Here is a 17,190-nt window from a genome sequence, read left to right as displayed (position 1 = left end):
GCACTGTTTGGGGTGTGGTCATACAATGGGGACAGAACCAAGTTCAGATCTGTAAGCAGATTTTTTTTGATGATGACCCAATTACTTAAACTTGGCTGCCATCAGCTAATCAGATTTCAGCATTCGTTTGACAAGCTTAGCATTAAGCTGTTGTCACAAAACTTAAAAGATTCAGTTATTCAAGGGTTCAGGTATAAACCCTCTACTATCTGATGCAATCGCACTGAAATTGGTCACTGGGGCAATATTCGCATTTGTGCACCCAAAAACATCATGTTACTTGGCAAATAAGGTGTACAGTGAAAATTCTTGTTTAGGTTAATTTGTTTGCTAAAACTAAAAACATTGCCTTTTGGACCCATCAGCTCTGCCCACTTAATTATGTGATAATTTGCATAATATGCAAAACATACTTTTGTGAACTGGTGATATTTGGAAACATGAAAAAAAAAAATGGTGATATTTGGAAACATGGCTGCCACACGTCAATCAATTCTAAAGTGGTGATGCTGGATTACTCAAATAATTGTAATTGATTGGTTATGAGCAATTCCATGCAAATATCAACCATACCTTTAAAAAAAAAAACAAAGTCTTTAACAAAAGAATAAAACCCTTTCAGAATGGCCAGTGTTGTCTGGGTTCCATTGGGAAAAAAGTGTGCTGCTCTTCTGACTATTCTTCTGACTCCCTGGTCAGAAATCTTGCGAGGAGCTCCTGTGTGTGGCAGGTTGATGACGGAGTGATGTTGCTTCCACTTGCGGATAATGGCCCCAATGGTGCTTACTGGAAGGTTCAGAAGTTTTGAAATATGTCTGTGTCTGATTCCATCAATATGTTTGTCTATGAATATGAAATATGTCATGGGAGAGCTCATCATGAGATGTTTCTTGTGTAACACCTTGGTAACAAGAAGCCTTTTTATAGACCATCAGTTTACTAACCCATCTGATATTCATTTGCACAGATAGGAGGTATAATAACTTTCTAACTACTTAGGGATTTCAGCTGGCTCCTTGCCTTACCTTACCTTGGAGGACTGCTTTTTCTTAGTGTTATATATATATATATATATATATATATATATATATATATATATATATATATATATATATATATATATATATATATATATAAAATATACTTTTTTCCCTGTGTCATTCCACTTTATTACACAACTTGTGAATTCTTTGTTTCTGGAGTTCCTGAGTTAATTCTGATGTCTGGTGAAAATTTCATGTGAATAACATCATTGGAAATATATTTACTGAAAAAAAGGTCGATGCGTTCAATACTTATTTCCCCCCACTGTATTTGCATGTTTGTGCCTGATAAACAATAAGCAGAACCGATATTTATTTATTGTTTTACTTCTGTTTTTGACACAATGATAACACCACTGAACTGAACAAACGGTTTTATTTATAACAATTTTGTCAATTTAAATCTCTCCTTGCGTACAAAACAAAACATCTCTTATTTATGCACAAATAGAGGGGCCTGAAGAGTGCAAAAAATATGTGCACTGTTACTAAAGTGTCTTTTAAAAAAAAAAAAAAAGCTTCAATGAGGTAAACAAACAAGTAAAACTAAAAAATAAATAAATAAAGCACCTAAAAATAATTCTAACCCCTTGCTCATGTTAATTTGGCATTCTTTGCAAACTGCCACCCCGGCAATGACTGTGTGAAGTAAGTCCGTGTTTCACATTGGTTTTTCCTCCTTTCAGTCATCTTAAAACCAAAAAGGTGTTGAAAGTTAGCAGTCTTTCATGTTAAATTTCATTTTTATATTACAACAATAAAAACATATTTTTAGTTATAAAAACCATCAGCAGCAACACTAATATTAACAATAGGCTAAATAAATTTTGGATATAAACAGTTTTAAAAGGTTTATGTGCTGTTTTGGCTAAAGAGTGAAGACAACTATTGCTGGAATAAGTCTACATTGTCATGAAAGTAACAAACAAAACAGTTTATGCATCCTTGCAATTACCAAGTCCATCTCAACTGGTATGTTGTAAGAATTATCAATAATGTTTTTGTTTGTCTAAATTATGACACAATGCTGTTTTTTTTTTTCTTTCTTTTCTCTATGCGTTTACACAAAACTATACTCAAACTGCGATCGCTCACGGAGATAATAAATAATTTCCACTGACCTGTAATTATTTAGATATTTATTAGCAAAATAAAGGTTTATATAGTAAATGTTGATATAATTTAGGGAGTTTTAAACGAGTGGATCTTTTTAAAAGAGACAGAGAAGTAAATTAACCGGTTTTATTTACAACATGCACTCATTCAAGGCTGTTTTATTTAATGCATGTAAAGTTATGTCTTTGGGACGTGACTTGACAGATTATGTGACTCTGAGTTCTAGCTGCATGTGGTCCTAGTAGAAGTCCTTCTGTCTTAATTAGCATCCAGTTTCTAATGTCCTTTACACATTCCTCAACTTTATTAAGCTGCTGTCTGTCATCTGGCTTTGCTGAAACATACAACTGTGTGTCATCAGCATAACAGTGGAAGTTAATTCCATGTTTGCGAATAATTTGACCCAGAGGTAGTATATATAAAGAAAAAAAGCAGTGAGCCTAAAACAGAACGTTGCAGAACACCAAACTTTACCTTGGTATGCATAGAGAAGTCACCATTTATGAACTGATAACGATCAGTCAAATAAGACCTGAGCCAGGAAAGGTCCGTTCCATTAATACCAACAACATTTTCTCTTCTATCAAGGAGAATAGTATGATCAATGATATCAAAAGCTGCAGTAAGGTCTAGCAACACAAGCAAGGAGACACAAATCTGATCAGAGGCCAGTAGTGAGTCATTTACCACTTTAACCAGCACTGTCTCTGTGCTATGATGAAGCCTAAATCCTGACTGATAGGAATGTTATTCCTATGTAAGTACGAGCATAGCTGCTGTGCTACAACCTTTTCTAAGATCTTGGAGATAAAGGGCAGATTTGATATTGGCCTATAGCTGGACAATTGATGGGGGTCGAGGTCAGGTTTTTTAATCAGGTGTTTGATAACTGCTAGTTTAAATGATTTAGGTACATAGCCAGTGCTAAGGGAAGAATGGATTATTTTGGAAGGGGTTTGATTACTTCTGGAATAATCTGTTTGAAGAAACATGCAGGTAATGAATCTAGCATATAAATTGATCTTGATAAAGAAATTGATGAAGCTAGTTCAGTCTCTCTAAGGGAAGTAAAACATTCTAATCACTGTTCAGTCTCTCTAAGGGAAGTAAAACATTCTAATCACTGATCTGATATTATCATCTACGTGATTAATTTGGTTTTAAATTAATAGTCTGAATGTTTTGTCTAATATTTGTCTAATGTCATGAAACCATTGTTTCTGTATAATGATTGTGTGTATGTTTGTGTCGTGGTTTAATTCATAGTTAATTTTGCTACAGTAATAAATAAGAATTTAGGATTATTTGTGTTATCTTCAATTAGGGTGGAGAGAGACTGATCTAGCAGCACTAAGAGATTTTCTATAGTTCAGGAGGCTCTCCTTCCATGCTGTTTGAAATATTACCAATTTGGTTTGACATCATTTGCTTTCTAATTTTTGAGTGGTCTGTTTTAAGGTGCGTGTTTGATCATTATACCAGGGTGCTAGCTTTTTCTTTCTTTTTTTTCTCCAAAATATTTTTATTTAGAAAAAAACATACATCCTGTCACATAGCAACAATACCATTCTCATTTTTTGTTATACTTACATATACACACATACATACATAGTGTAGAAAATAAAAATAAAATTAAAGCATACAATCAACTAAACAACGCCCCACCCCACCCCAGCCCAGCTCATCATAGCTAACCAATATCTATATCCGGTTAGGTATATTTTATAAAATCCAACAACTGGCACAAAAATTCAAGTGGAAAGTGTCTGTAACTCCATAAAATATGAAATAAAGGGTTGCCATTTATAAAAAAAAAAAAAAAAATGTCAGTACAACCCCTCATCGTATACTTTAATTTTCTCGAGTTTTTTTTAAAAAAACATCATGTCCTTTAGCCACTGGGAGATGGAAGGATATTTATCAGACTTCCAATGCAACAGCAGGGAACATCTTGCTATTAGGGATGTGAAAGCGATAATATCTTTTTGTACAGAGATTATTGGAACTGAGGCATCAGGAATCCCAAATATAGCAATCAATGGCCAAGGTTTTAAATCTACTGAGAATAGTGGACGATAGTAAAGAAAGCAGTCCAAAAACCATGGAGATCAGGGCAAAAGAAAAACATATGGCCAAGATGACAGTGAGAGCCATGGCATTTATCACACTTGTCCTCTACTTCTGGATATATTACAGAAAGTCTTGACTTAGACAAATGGACCCTATGTAAAACTTTGAACTGGATGAGCCCAAGACGAGCTCAAGAAGTGGTAGACTGTACCCTCCCTATAGCACGTTCCCAACACTCTTCACTCATTTCTACTCCTAACTCCATTTCCCATGCATTCTTAATTTTGGTACTCGACTGACTACCTAACGCCAGAATAAAATCTCATATCCTAGAAACCATTCCTCTCTGATGTGGATTGTTTGACAACAAGCTTTCCCAAGCCTGTTCAGGAGGTGCAGAGGGGAAATTTGGAAAACATCTAGAAGGAAAATTTAAATTTGAAAATAACGAAATAGATGTGCACATGGAGGTCATAAGTAGATGACAGATCGGCAAAGCTATAAAAGACACCATCTGCATACAGATTTTTAAATTATTTATTGACCTTGTCATGCCACACTGAAAATGTAGAGTCCATACATGATGGAGGAGATAAGTGGTTGTTGCTTAAAGGACCCAAAGAGGATGCACCTACAAATTTAAAGCGCCATCTAAATTGATACCAAGTGTGTTAAGGACAATGTGATTATCAGTATATTGAGAGAGTTTTGTAGGTAGTGAGGAATAAAGTGAAGCAGGTAAAGAGGATTCCCTACAAGATAATTCCAATTTACACCAAGAAGATCCAGGAGATTTAACCCTATAGCAAAGTTTATGGATGTGTCCAGCCCAGTAATAGAATTGAAAATTGGGTAATGCAAGTCTTCCACTAAGTCTACATCTCTGCAATAAAGATTTACGAATCCTTGGTGGCTTCCCACCCCAAATAAAAGAACAAATAATTTTATCCAATGAATCGAAGAATGGTTTTGGCAGAAAAAGAGGAAATAGCTGAAATAAGAAAAGAAACTTCGGTAATATATTCATTTTGACAACATTGATAATGCCAATTAGAGAAAGGGTGAGGTTACCCCAACTTTGAATGTTGGATTTAACCTTCGCAATAAGTGGCGTGAAATTAGCTGATACAAGATTAGGTAAAGAACGTGTCACGTTGATACCTAGGTATTTAAACCCTGACTGACTAAATCGAAAATGTACATCTGACTGTTGGAGAGAAAATGCTGCAGTATTGATGGGAAAACAGTCACCTTTCTCGAAATTTAACTTATAACCTGAGACAAAACTGAAGGTTTCCAGAACACCTAAGACAGTGGGCATAGAGCCAATAGGATCGGTTACATACAATAACAAATCATCAGCATATAGCGACAATTTGTGTTCTATACCGTATCAGACTATTCCTTTAAACATGTGGGAAGATCTTAATAGTATAGACAAAGGCCCGATAGTGACAGCAAAAAGCAGAGGGATAAAGGACAGCCATGGCGACACCCACGCCTGAGAGCAAAATAATCAGAATAAATATCATTCGTATGAACCCTGGCTTTAGGGGATGAGTAAAGGAGGTGAATCCAAGAAATAAATTTATCCCTGAATCCGAACTTCCTCAAGACTGCAAACAAATACTCCCACTCAACCCTGTCAAATGCTTTTTCAGCATCTAAAGAAATTACAATCTCGGGTAGGTCAGCAGAATGCTTTGAATAAATTATATGAACTAGTGTACAGGTATTGAAAAACAACTGACGTCCCTTTTTATAAAACTGTTTTGCTCTTCGGATATAATATAAGGGAGCACGTTCTCTAAGCGAGATGCAGTTACTTTTGCCAACACCTTTACATCTGCATTGAGCAGAGACAGTGGTCTATAAGAACCACAGGAGGTTGGATCCTTACCGTCCTTAAGAAGGAGAGCTATAGTGGCTTGTGTCGGAGTTGGCGGCAAAGACCCACATTTCAAGGATTCATTGAACACAGATAAAAGCAATGGTGTTAATTTCCCAATAAACGTTTCAAAAAAATTCAATTGGAAACCCGTCCGGGCCAGGAGCTTTGTTAGATTGCATAGTTTTAATTGAGTTTAAAATTTCTTCGAGAGAGTGGGGAGTCCAGTTGCTTGGCAGTATTAGAATCAATAACAGGGTTACAAAGGTTTTGAAGAAATGCATTCACTTTAGTATTGTCAGCAGGAAATTCAGATTTATAAAGCGAAGAGTAAAAAACGATTTAAAAGTAGCATTGATTTCCATGGGATCTGTAGTGTCAATATTATAAGTGTTTTTAATACTAGGTATGAGACGGGAAATGCCTGTCGCCGTAGCTGATGTGCCAGTAAACGAGTATCACGAGTACGTAAGAACAAGCGCTCTGCCTCTTTAGTTGAAATAAGATTAAATTCTGCTGGTAAGTTGAGACGCTGTTTAAGAAGTTCTGGAGAAGGGTTCGGTGCATATCTTTGATCGAGGTTACTGATCACAGATGTGAGTTCATTAAGTCTAGCAGTGCGCCTTTTGTTAGAGAGCCCGGAGTAAGAAATAATCTGCCCTCTGATATAGGATTTCAGAGTCTCCCATAACAATGAATAAGAGGTGTCATTCTGATTGAAGAAAAGAAAGTCATCAGTAGAAGTTGAAATGAACTCGCAGAATTCATTGTCTGCCAAATTAAGAGAGTTAAATCTCCAAGGTGGTGGGCTACGTGTATAAATAGAAAGTTGAATATCTAATTGTAGAGGCACATGGTCAGAAATTACAATACCTGAATAGTCAGAAGAAACTACAAAAGAATTAAGAGTGCTGTCTATAAAAAAATAATCAATCCTCGAATAGGAATGATGCACCTGGGAGAGTGCATCCTTCTGAGGTCATAACACCTGGTCTCCTGGAACAAAAAAGTATGAGTTACTGTGAGGGGTAACGGTTATTTAGCACGTACACAACACGTCAAGCAATTTAGACACATAGTCGTCTAGATGAATATCGACACCACGTCCTGCAGACTGAGAAAGGTTTGTAGACATTTTCCAAGCCATGGGGAAAGGTCAACCAAATAAATAACACCTCAAAGGGTGAAATGCCTGTGGTTTTAGATGGTGTCATTCAAATTTCAGTAAGTACGGCATGTTAAAGGTCAGATCAGGCAGTACCCCTTCGCCAAAATCCTGACAATAGTTTTAGCATTTTCCCTCACGCATGGAAAAGCCTTAACCCATTTAAAGGAACGGTCTACAATGACCAACAACATTCTATGTGGTCCAACGGTTGGCATATGGGTAAACTCGACCTGCAGGCATTCAAAAAGCATCAAAAGGCCTCTGGTTTACAGTGGCATTGTTTTGTAGACATATCAAACATTGTGAGAGATGTGTCTTTATTTGAGGACGTAAGTCATGTATACAAAATTTGGAGGTCATATCAGACAACACTCCTGGTTGAGAAGGTGAGATTGGTGGCAGGCTTAGAACACGATCTGTCTACAAAAACATACCTACTGTTAAACAAAGGATTATCAGACATATCAGATCGAATGCTACATGTAGAAACAGTTTCTTTTCAACAATCATGATTTTCAGGTAAAGGAATGGTGCCATCCTGTGAATTTAGCAGACGGTGTAGAGCATGAGCAATTGTGTCAAGAGCGGTGGAGCATTTAATGGTCAAATTTGCGATAGCACAGAGAATAGTTTCATAACCACTTCTGCGCTGAGCCGTCATGTGTTGTGTTTCAATGTTGGATAATACCTGAAGGGCCATGTGAAACACCAAAGGGTGACAGAAACCAATCATTCTGCATCTATTACCTACAGAGCAGCACTGCCCACAGACAGCCGGGAGTCCAGCATGTTCCTGTGCCACCCCCAGAGTGTTCATGAGTGGGCAGATGGTAAAGGTTAAATGAAGGTTAAAGAGGTAAATGTTTAAATGCAGAAACAGTCTCAGGTGTGTGTGCGTGTGTCAGTCACATGAGTATGTGTCCCAGGAGTCAACGTGGATCGAATGTTCTACGATGGCCCTGAGCTGTTTTGTAGCGGGCAGTTGAGAAGTCATCACAACCGACATCCGGCCGTCCGACAGCCTTCTCTGTCCTTTTGATAAGAGAAAACCCAAACATTTGACTTCTGTTTTACATAGGTGCAATTTTGTATGTGAAACCGTGAATCCATTGTGAGCCAGATGTTCTAGCAGTCTCACGGTTGTAGTTCAGCAGCTTCTGACTCAGAAGGTATCGGAAGATCGTCCCGTATCGCAGCACACGGGCGTTGTCATGGAGATCTTGCAAAGAGTCTCACCAAACCACGAGAAAACACGGGGTCAACGTAGCCCTTTGACAGGTGTGTCCAGGTCAGCTGGCGTCTCCTTGCGTAAATGCAAACAGTGGCTGAACACTGAAACAACAGAACACAATCTACCACGCTAAACCACTCATGGTGTGAAGCTATTAATGTATTAGAACAAGAGGAAAAACACAACATTGAAACACAGGTCTTGTGTAACTTGCCATGTGACATCAGGCTTGGGAACAGGATTAACAGGCGTGTTATACTGACTCACGCAGGGCTTCAAAACACCTTGCTGTAACAGAGAATTAACAATAACATCAATATCAAGGGCTTTTGATTCAGACAAGGGATATAGTTTTACATACACAGGATGAGAATGTTTTGACGTAGCTGATAGGACATTGCATGTGCTTGGGGTCTAGAGAGTTAGGCAGAGTCTGTAAACTGGGATCTGATTTTGAATGAGACACATTCTGACAAATTGAGCTGATTTAGGAGATTTACTGCGTTTCCACAGTCAGCAATATACCTTTACCAACAAAACCTGTCTTTGCATTAGGGTACCAGCAACTATAATATATCTACCATTCACATCAGCAATAACGTTAGTGGAGGAAAACTGTGACTTTTTGCCAATTAAAATAGCGACCCCTCTTGCCTTCGAATTAAAGTTCGAGTGGAAGACTTGACTCACCCAAGGGCAGTGTAACCTATGATGATCTTTAATACGTAGGTGAGTCTCCTGTAAAAAATACCATATCAGAGTTTAGATGTTTCAAATGTGTAAAAACTTTAGATCTCTTGACAGGATTACCCATACCTCTGACGTTCCAACTAATAAATCTTAGAGGTGTGCCTGTCCCAGCTGTGCTGGGATCCATATTACTACTAACCATTTAAATAAAGTAAGCCACAGGGATACAAATAGCCAATTAAAGCCGAAGTGGGACCGCCTCCCCCCAACAAACCCCCAAACACACACACACCCAAAGTCTCCATACAACAAAAGAACAAAGGAGACAGCAGTGTTTCCCACAGTAAGCAAAAGTTGTCCACAACGTAAAAAAAAAAACTATAAAAGAATAAGCTAAACTAACCAAAAAATATTACCCCCCCCCAAAAAGTTCCAGTAACAGGAAAGGCCCTACTGACTTAAAAACAGTCTGCGTGCAATAAAAAATATATTATCTTTTAAAGATTTGTTACAAATTAGACGAAATGCAGATAATGTAACAGTGTAGCATGTAAAGCTGAGGAAAAAATATTAATAAATTTAAACAAACAGAAACTCTAACCTAATCAAAACAGAGAACCACATTATTACAGAGGTAGAATTAAGAGGAGTGAGTCCACAAAATCTAGGAGAAGTAATGCAACGATAATATTATAATTGAAAATCAGAATACTGTAGAGCTGTAAGCCGAGTGCAAAAAAAAAAAAAAAGGAGAGCGAAAAAGACGCCGCTGTCGTAGGTTATGCAGCTCACCCAGATGTCAAGAATTTGACATAGTCCCCTGTTTCCTCTGCTGAAACAAAGTCTTTCTGAACACCGTTATATGTAATGTGAAGCGGTGCCGGGTGAAGTATTCCATAGCGAGCGCCCTCAATGCCACGAAGTTGACACCTAACCTCGTTAAACGCGGCCCGGGCCCGGGCTATCTTCGTTGTGTGGTCCCGGAAGACTGAAATGGTCAAATCCCTCACTTTAATCCGTTGGAGCTCTCTCGCATGGCATAAACTGTCAACACAGTCACTGTGATAGTGGAATCTGCACACAATAGCTCGTGGTCATTCACCAGGCTTGGGCTTAGGCTGAAGGGTCCGGTGGGACCGGTCCAAAACCAGCTCCTTCTCAAGACCAAATGCCTCCTTCAGCAAGGCCGCTACAGCAGCAGTTGTACAGGTGTCAGGCCTCTCTGGAACTCGCACGATCCTAATGTTATTACGCCGTGACCTAGACTCCAAGTCCTCACATTTATTCTCCAATTTGGTTATGGTAGCAGTGAGAGACTCGATAGTAGTCTTCATGTGAGCTATGTCAAAATGGATCACGTGCTCCATTTTCCCAACAGTACCTTTCAGTGTTGATATGGTAGCATCGGTAGCAACTTTATAACTAACCAGCTGTGTCTTCACAACTTGCAGTTCAAGCTTAATAGTAGACAAAGCATCCCCGAGAGTCTCCTAGAGTTCCTTTTTAAAAATATCGGTAATGTCTTCCCTTAGCGAAGCCAGCAACTCGAGCCTGAGGGCGGCGAAGTCGGGGTCAACATGTGGCGAGGCGGATTCAGGGGAAGAAGACGATTGCGGCAGGTTCACTAGGCCTCAGTTGTGTCTGAATAGTACTACAAGCGTTCATGTTTTTTCCAGACATTTTAACATATTACAAAGTTAAACGTGCAAACAAAAAAAAAGGAGTAGAATGAGTCAAAATCTATTGTATGACCGAAAAGCACAAGTTAATTACTATTTTAATCGAAATCAGCAGGAGCCTCCAACTTCTCGTCTTACTCCATTGGCAGCTCAGCAGCACCCCGCTAGCTTTTTCTTTTAAGTAGAGCTAACTTATCTACAGTGAGGGAAAAAAGTATTTGATCCCCTGCTGATTTTGTACGTTTGCCCACTGACAAAGAAATGATCAGTGTATAATTTTTATGGTAGATTTATTTGAACAGTGAGAGACCGAATAACAACAAAATCCAGAAAAACGCACGTCAAAAATGTTATAAATTGATTTGCATTTTAATGAGGGAAATAAGTATTTGACCCCTCTGCAAAACATGACTTAGTACTTGGTTTAAAAACCCTTGTTGGCAATCACAGAGGTCAGACGTTTCTTGTAGTTGGCCACCAGGTTTGCACACATCTCAGGAGGGATTTTGTCCCACTCCTCTTTGCAGATCTTCTCCAAGTCATTAAGGTTTCGAGGCTGACGTTTGGCAACTCAAACCTTCAGCTCTCTCCACAGATTTTCTATGGGATTTAGGTCTGGAGACTGCCTAGGTCACTCCAGGACCTTAATGTGCTTCTTCTTGAGCCACTCCTTTGTTGCCTTGGCCGTGTGTTTTGGGTCATTGTCATGCTGGAATATCCATCCACGACCCATTTTCAATGCCCTGTCTGAGGGAAGGAGGTTTTCACCCAAGATTTGACGGTACATGGCCCCGTCCATCGTCCCTTTGATGCGGTGAAGTTGTCCTGTCCCCTTAGCAGAAAAAAAACCCCAAAGCATAATGTTTCCACCTCCATGTTTGACGGTGGGGATGGTGTTCCAGGGGTCATAGGCAGCATTCCTCCTCCTCCAAACACGGCGAGTTGAGTTGATGCCAAAGAGCTCCATTTTGGTCTCATCTGACCTCAACACTTTCACCCAGTTGTACTCTGAATCATTCAGATGTTCATTGGCAAACTTCAGACGGGCATGTATATGTGCTTTCTTGAGCAGCAGACCTTGCGGGCGCTGCAGGATTTCAGTCCTTCATGGTGTAGTGTGTTACCAATTGTTTTCTTGGTGACTATGGTCCCAGCTGCCTTGAGATCATTGACAAGATCCTCCCGTGTAGTTCTGGGCTGATTCCTCACTGTTCTCATGATCACTGCAACTCCACGAGGTGAGATCTTGCATGGAGCCCCAGGCCGAGGGAGATTGACAGTTCTTTTGTGCTTCTTCCATTTGCGAATAATCGCACCAACTGTTGTCCCCTTCTCACCAAGCTGCTTGGCAATGGTCTTGTAGCCCATTCCAGACTTGTGTAAGTCTACAATCTTGTCCCTGACATCCTTGGAGAGCTCTTTGGTCTTGGCCATGGTGGAGAGTTTGGAATCTGATTGATTGATTGCTTTTGTGGACAGGTGTCTTTTATACAGGTAACAAACTGATATTAGGAGCACTTCCTTTAAGAGTGTGCTCCTAATCTCAGCTCGTTACCTGTATAAAAGACACGTGGGAGCCAGAAATCTTTCTGATTGAGAGGGGGTCAAATACTTTTTTCCCCTCATTAAAATGCAAATTAATTTATAAAATTTTTGACATGCGTTTTTCTGGATTTTTTTGTTGTTATTCTGTCTCTCACTGTTCAAATACAACTACCATTAAAATTATAGACTGATCATTTCTTTGTCAGTGGGCAAACGTACAAAATCAGCAGGGGATCAAATACTTTTTTCCCTCACTGTACCTTGTAGAGGAATGTTGAATCTAAGCATTCAGTGGGCTGATCAAGTTCAATGGGATCAGACGGTGATAGTAGCTGACGTGAATGTACGTTTGACGCGGTAGCATGGTAAATTGCATATATTATGATCAATATGCAATTTAAATGAGATGAGATAATAATCTGAGACTTTATTTTCTATATTTAATCTGTATTTCAAGGTCAAGAATGTGACCACCACTATGAGTGGGTCCTATTACATTTTGAATTGGCCCCTAATGAATCTAGAATGGACACAACCGCTGTTCTCAGAGGGTCTGCCAGGTTATCAAAATATTAAATAGAATATTGTAGAATATTAAAGTCAACAACAATTTATGCTTTGTCTAGAGAAACTAAGGATTTCACGAGAACCGATACTTCGGTACCAAGTTGGTACCAACATTCTTAAACCGTGACAGTACTTGTTTTTATGGAGTATCGTGTGAACCGTTTCTAATGGAGGTACCGAGGTTGCAATTCTTTGGGACCTGATGGGGGCAGCAAATACGCGCAAGTGTTTTAGTTGGTCCACAAGTGGTGAACAAGAAGAACAACAACTACAAGCACACGGGAAAAACTACAGAAGATTAGCTCTACCGCGACTCGTTGAGAGGAAAGGTGGTATGGAATATGGAAATACTTTGCATTTGAGGCAGATGACAACAAACACATAATTGATGCTGTGAAGCCGGTGTGCAACTGATGCTATCGTTCATTTCAAACAAAGTGAGTAAACACCTGGAATTTGGCGAAGCACCTGAAAGACGGTCCTATATTATGTTTGTTTGAGGCAACCGCATTGTGGCCGTGAAACCAGCTAACGCCATGCTCCATGTAATGTTAGCCAGTTATTTGTTAAAGTTGTTCAACACAATGCAGTGTTATAAACTACCTCCTAATGGGTCACCGTGCATCACCATTCAGCCCGTGTCCTGTCAGCTAAATGTAGCGTAATGTCACTAATAATTATTCAAATGTTCATGCTTTTAATAAATCGTTTTGGCCTGCCACCATGTCAGTGAATTTAAACTAATGCTTGCATTCAGAGTATAAGGGGTGTGTGTGTGTGTGTGTGTGTGTGTGTGTGTGTGTTTGTGTGTGTGTGTGCGCGCGCGTTTGTGTGTGCGCTCGCATCTGTGTGTGTGCGCTCGCATCTATGTGTGCGCGCACCCGTTTAGGATTGCTGCACCTCCCATTGCAACCTCCACTCATTGTCAGACAGTGTTTGATAACTAAAATCTCTCTCTCTGCATTCAGTATGATCTAATTTTATGTTAATTAGGTTACTTAAACAAGCTTTCTGAACACTTCCACATTTTTGTTTAGCTCGGGGAGCAGACAATGTCTCGATATTGTGGAACCTAGGTGAATACTCAGTGCAGCTAGTGGACGGTCGGTTTAGCCTGCTTGTCTGCTCCCTGTCCTTGGCCCTGGATTGTCACTGATTGTCTACTGTAATTCCTTGAGATGCTTTTCTAATTTTAGATAGAAAAATCTGTGATGCTGACTTGCTTTTTAATTGTTGCATGAGAAGACGACCTACCTTTTCACCATGTTCGTATATCCAAGCATGTGCACATATTGGGTCACGCTCGGTTTCATCTGTTGTTAATAAATCATATTGTGTTTTAAGCCTCAGTTTTTCTTTGTATAACTCTGTTGGTTTCTTAGCATATTGATGGTCAACATGGATAACATTAGAATGGTAAATCTGCCCAACCCAAGTTTTTCTTATACGGTTACGAACTTCTGTGCAATTGGCAAATGACTGAATCTGAAAATAAAGTTGCTTTTAGCCTCCAAACAAGCAGCACTGGATAGTTATATGAAAAACAATCATCAAAAGTTAAATAAATCGAGATTAATCAAACTAGGCTATGTTTTTCCAGTATTCAGCTCTAGTTTTGGTGAACCTGTGCACACTACAGCCTCAACTTTCTTTTTTTGACAGACAGAAGTGGAACCTGACATGGTCTTCTGCTGGTGTAGCCCATCCGCCTCATGGTTTGACATGTTTTGCATTCTGGGATGGCTTTCTGCTCACCACAATAGTACAGAGTGGTTATCTGAGTTTCTGTAGTCTTTCTGTCAGCTCGAACAGGTCTGTCCATTCTCCATTGACCTTACTCATCAACAAGCCATTTCCGTCCACTGAACTGCCACTCACTGGATTTTTTCTTTATTATACCATTCAGAGCAAATTTTAGAGACCGTTGTGCTTAAAAATCTCAGGAGATCAGCAGTATTCAAACCAGCCTGTCTGGCAACAACAATCATGCCATGGCCAAAATTAGTCAATTTTGCTAATATGTTTTAAATTAGTAACCTTACTATGGGCCCTGAAAAGCTCAAACATGCAGAGCTTATTTCACGCAATTAAACATTTTGGATGGTTTCCCATGAGATTGAAAGGCTTAATTCAAGACCAAATGTTAACACCATATGACCATCCACTGGGTGTGAAGTTAAATTAAAATAACATTTGTGTTTGTTTCTAAGCCATTGTACATCTGATATACAGATGTGGCCATTGAAAAAGCGCATCAAAGGAAAAGGGATCCTGCGATTTCATGCGGTATTGCGGTATCACGCGCATGCTGCATTCACAGGAAAGACCTGTTTGGGGCAGTCATATTTCATTTGAACCAACACGGCTTCTAGTAGATTCAACTAGTTCTGCCAGGACATATACTGTATACAGCTTGTACTCTTAACAAACGGTGCTGTTTCTTGTACTGAAGCCCATGATCTGCTTGTGCTTTGCCAGTGGATCTGTGAACCTCTCGCAGAACCATTTTGCAACAAGCAGCAGAGCACATTAAACATTGTCGATAATACATTGAAAATAATGGAATATGTGGTGGTTTAGATGTAAGAGAAAATATTACATATGGTGTACATAAATATATTATGTTTCTTATCAAAATGTGATTGCATTGCTTATACTAAACCTAATTTTAACAAATTTCTAATTACAACATTGAATTATGCAAAGTAAGCTTGATCAATTTATGTAGTACAGGTACTATAACTAGGGATGCACCGATACCACTTTTTTCAGACCAAGTACTTACATTTTGCTGAAACCAAGTACTGATGAGAGTACTTCACAATTATACCATTACAGTTCTTACAATGTTTTATTTTCATTAGATGTTCTGCACTTTCTGACTGTAACAAATTAAGCATACAACTTGCTGTTGCTGACATTTTATCATTCAACTTTTTGTTTTTCTGAACAAACATGCCACTGCTGCCCATTTCACATAAATGTAACCTGTAACACATTCAGTGGATTTCAGTACCACCCAACATAATAGCACAACTGCAGTGATATGTCATACTGTGTTAGTGCTGTCTGTAAGGACTAAGGCTTTTTTGGAAAAGTGAGAGGCAGGTTGTTTTTGATGAAAAGGAGCTTCTCTGCATTATCAGCTGTGAGCCTGTTTCTGTTTTCATCTACAGTATGTGACACTGAGCTAAACAGCCTTTCACTTTCCACACTACTGCATGGTGCTGAGAGGTATCTGCGTGACATCTGGGCAAGAGTGGGAAACCGCACTTTGTTAACCCCCCAGTACTGCAGTGGTTTGTCTTCCTGAGAAGTTGTGGTCTCTCCAAGGTACTTCTCTAACTGAATGTCAGCACCCACTGGTGCACTGCTCAGTGATGTTGATGCTTGCGCATCTGCTATCTCATCAAACACACTGTCCAGAGTGCTGCTGGCCTGGGCCTCGCATAGCTTTCTGGCAGGTAGATCCCCCAGATCCTCATGTTTGTCTGCCTCTCCTCCAGACACCTTCTGCAGCTCCTGCATCACCATCTCTTTAGCCTCTGTAGCAGTGTTGATGTTTGTTTGAGAAAAAACGTTCTTTATACCTAAATCAGAGAAAATTATATTTCAGCTGGTAACAGACAATCTTTGTCAGAATGAATGTCAGTATACTGCCTTTAAATCACTAAAGTAAATTGATTATGTAAAAGTTAAATAGTAAAAAGTTTTAGGTCAGTCATAGTGGCAGTTTTGTTTTCATCATTCTCTTTCTCACATGCTCAGTAAACACACACACACTTTACCTCAGATCGAGTACAGTTGCAATGCAGTAAAGTGGGTTTTTCTCTGTGTCAGTGAAGCGTCTCGTGATGGCTGTAGCTAGGGTTCCCTTCATTGTTTTGATGCCATGTCCTCGTCTGTTTCTTTGGTCAAAAGTCTTTGAAGCATGGTCACAGCAGGAATCACATCTGATGCCAAAGCATCAGAGGAGCTCATTTTTCAGGTTAACTCCTCCAACGGAGCAAGAACAGTCTTTTCTAGAAGTGTCCACTGGTGAGCGGTGAGATTGTTGGGGAGCTCATATTCAGACCCAAATATTCCCACAGCCCACTTCTGATCGACGAGAGAATGTACCATGTAGTACGTGCTATTCCAGCGGGTCTGCACGTCTTGCTGGTGTCTCCTTATAGGCATGTTGAGGTGTGCAT

The 17,190-nt window shown here is 39.4% G+C and overlaps 1 protein-coding gene across 6 annotated transcripts in view; it reads left to right on the top strand.

The window, feature by feature from the left end:
* kdm6al (lysine (K)-specific demethylase 6A, like) overlaps positions 1–17,190 on the top strand; it is a 202,826-nt gene that overhangs the window by 45,026 nt on the left and 140,610 nt on the right. The window lies entirely within an intron of this gene.

Source organism: Ictalurus punctatus, chromosome 12, assembly GCF_001660625.3.
Source record: "Ictalurus punctatus breed USDA103 chromosome 12, Coco_2.0, whole genome shotgun sequence".
NCBI lineage: Eukaryota > Metazoa > Chordata > Actinopteri > Siluriformes > Ictaluridae > Ictalurus > Ictalurus punctatus.
Note: the sequence above shows the minus strand (reverse complement) of the source record. Positions and strands in the feature narration are given on the sequence as shown.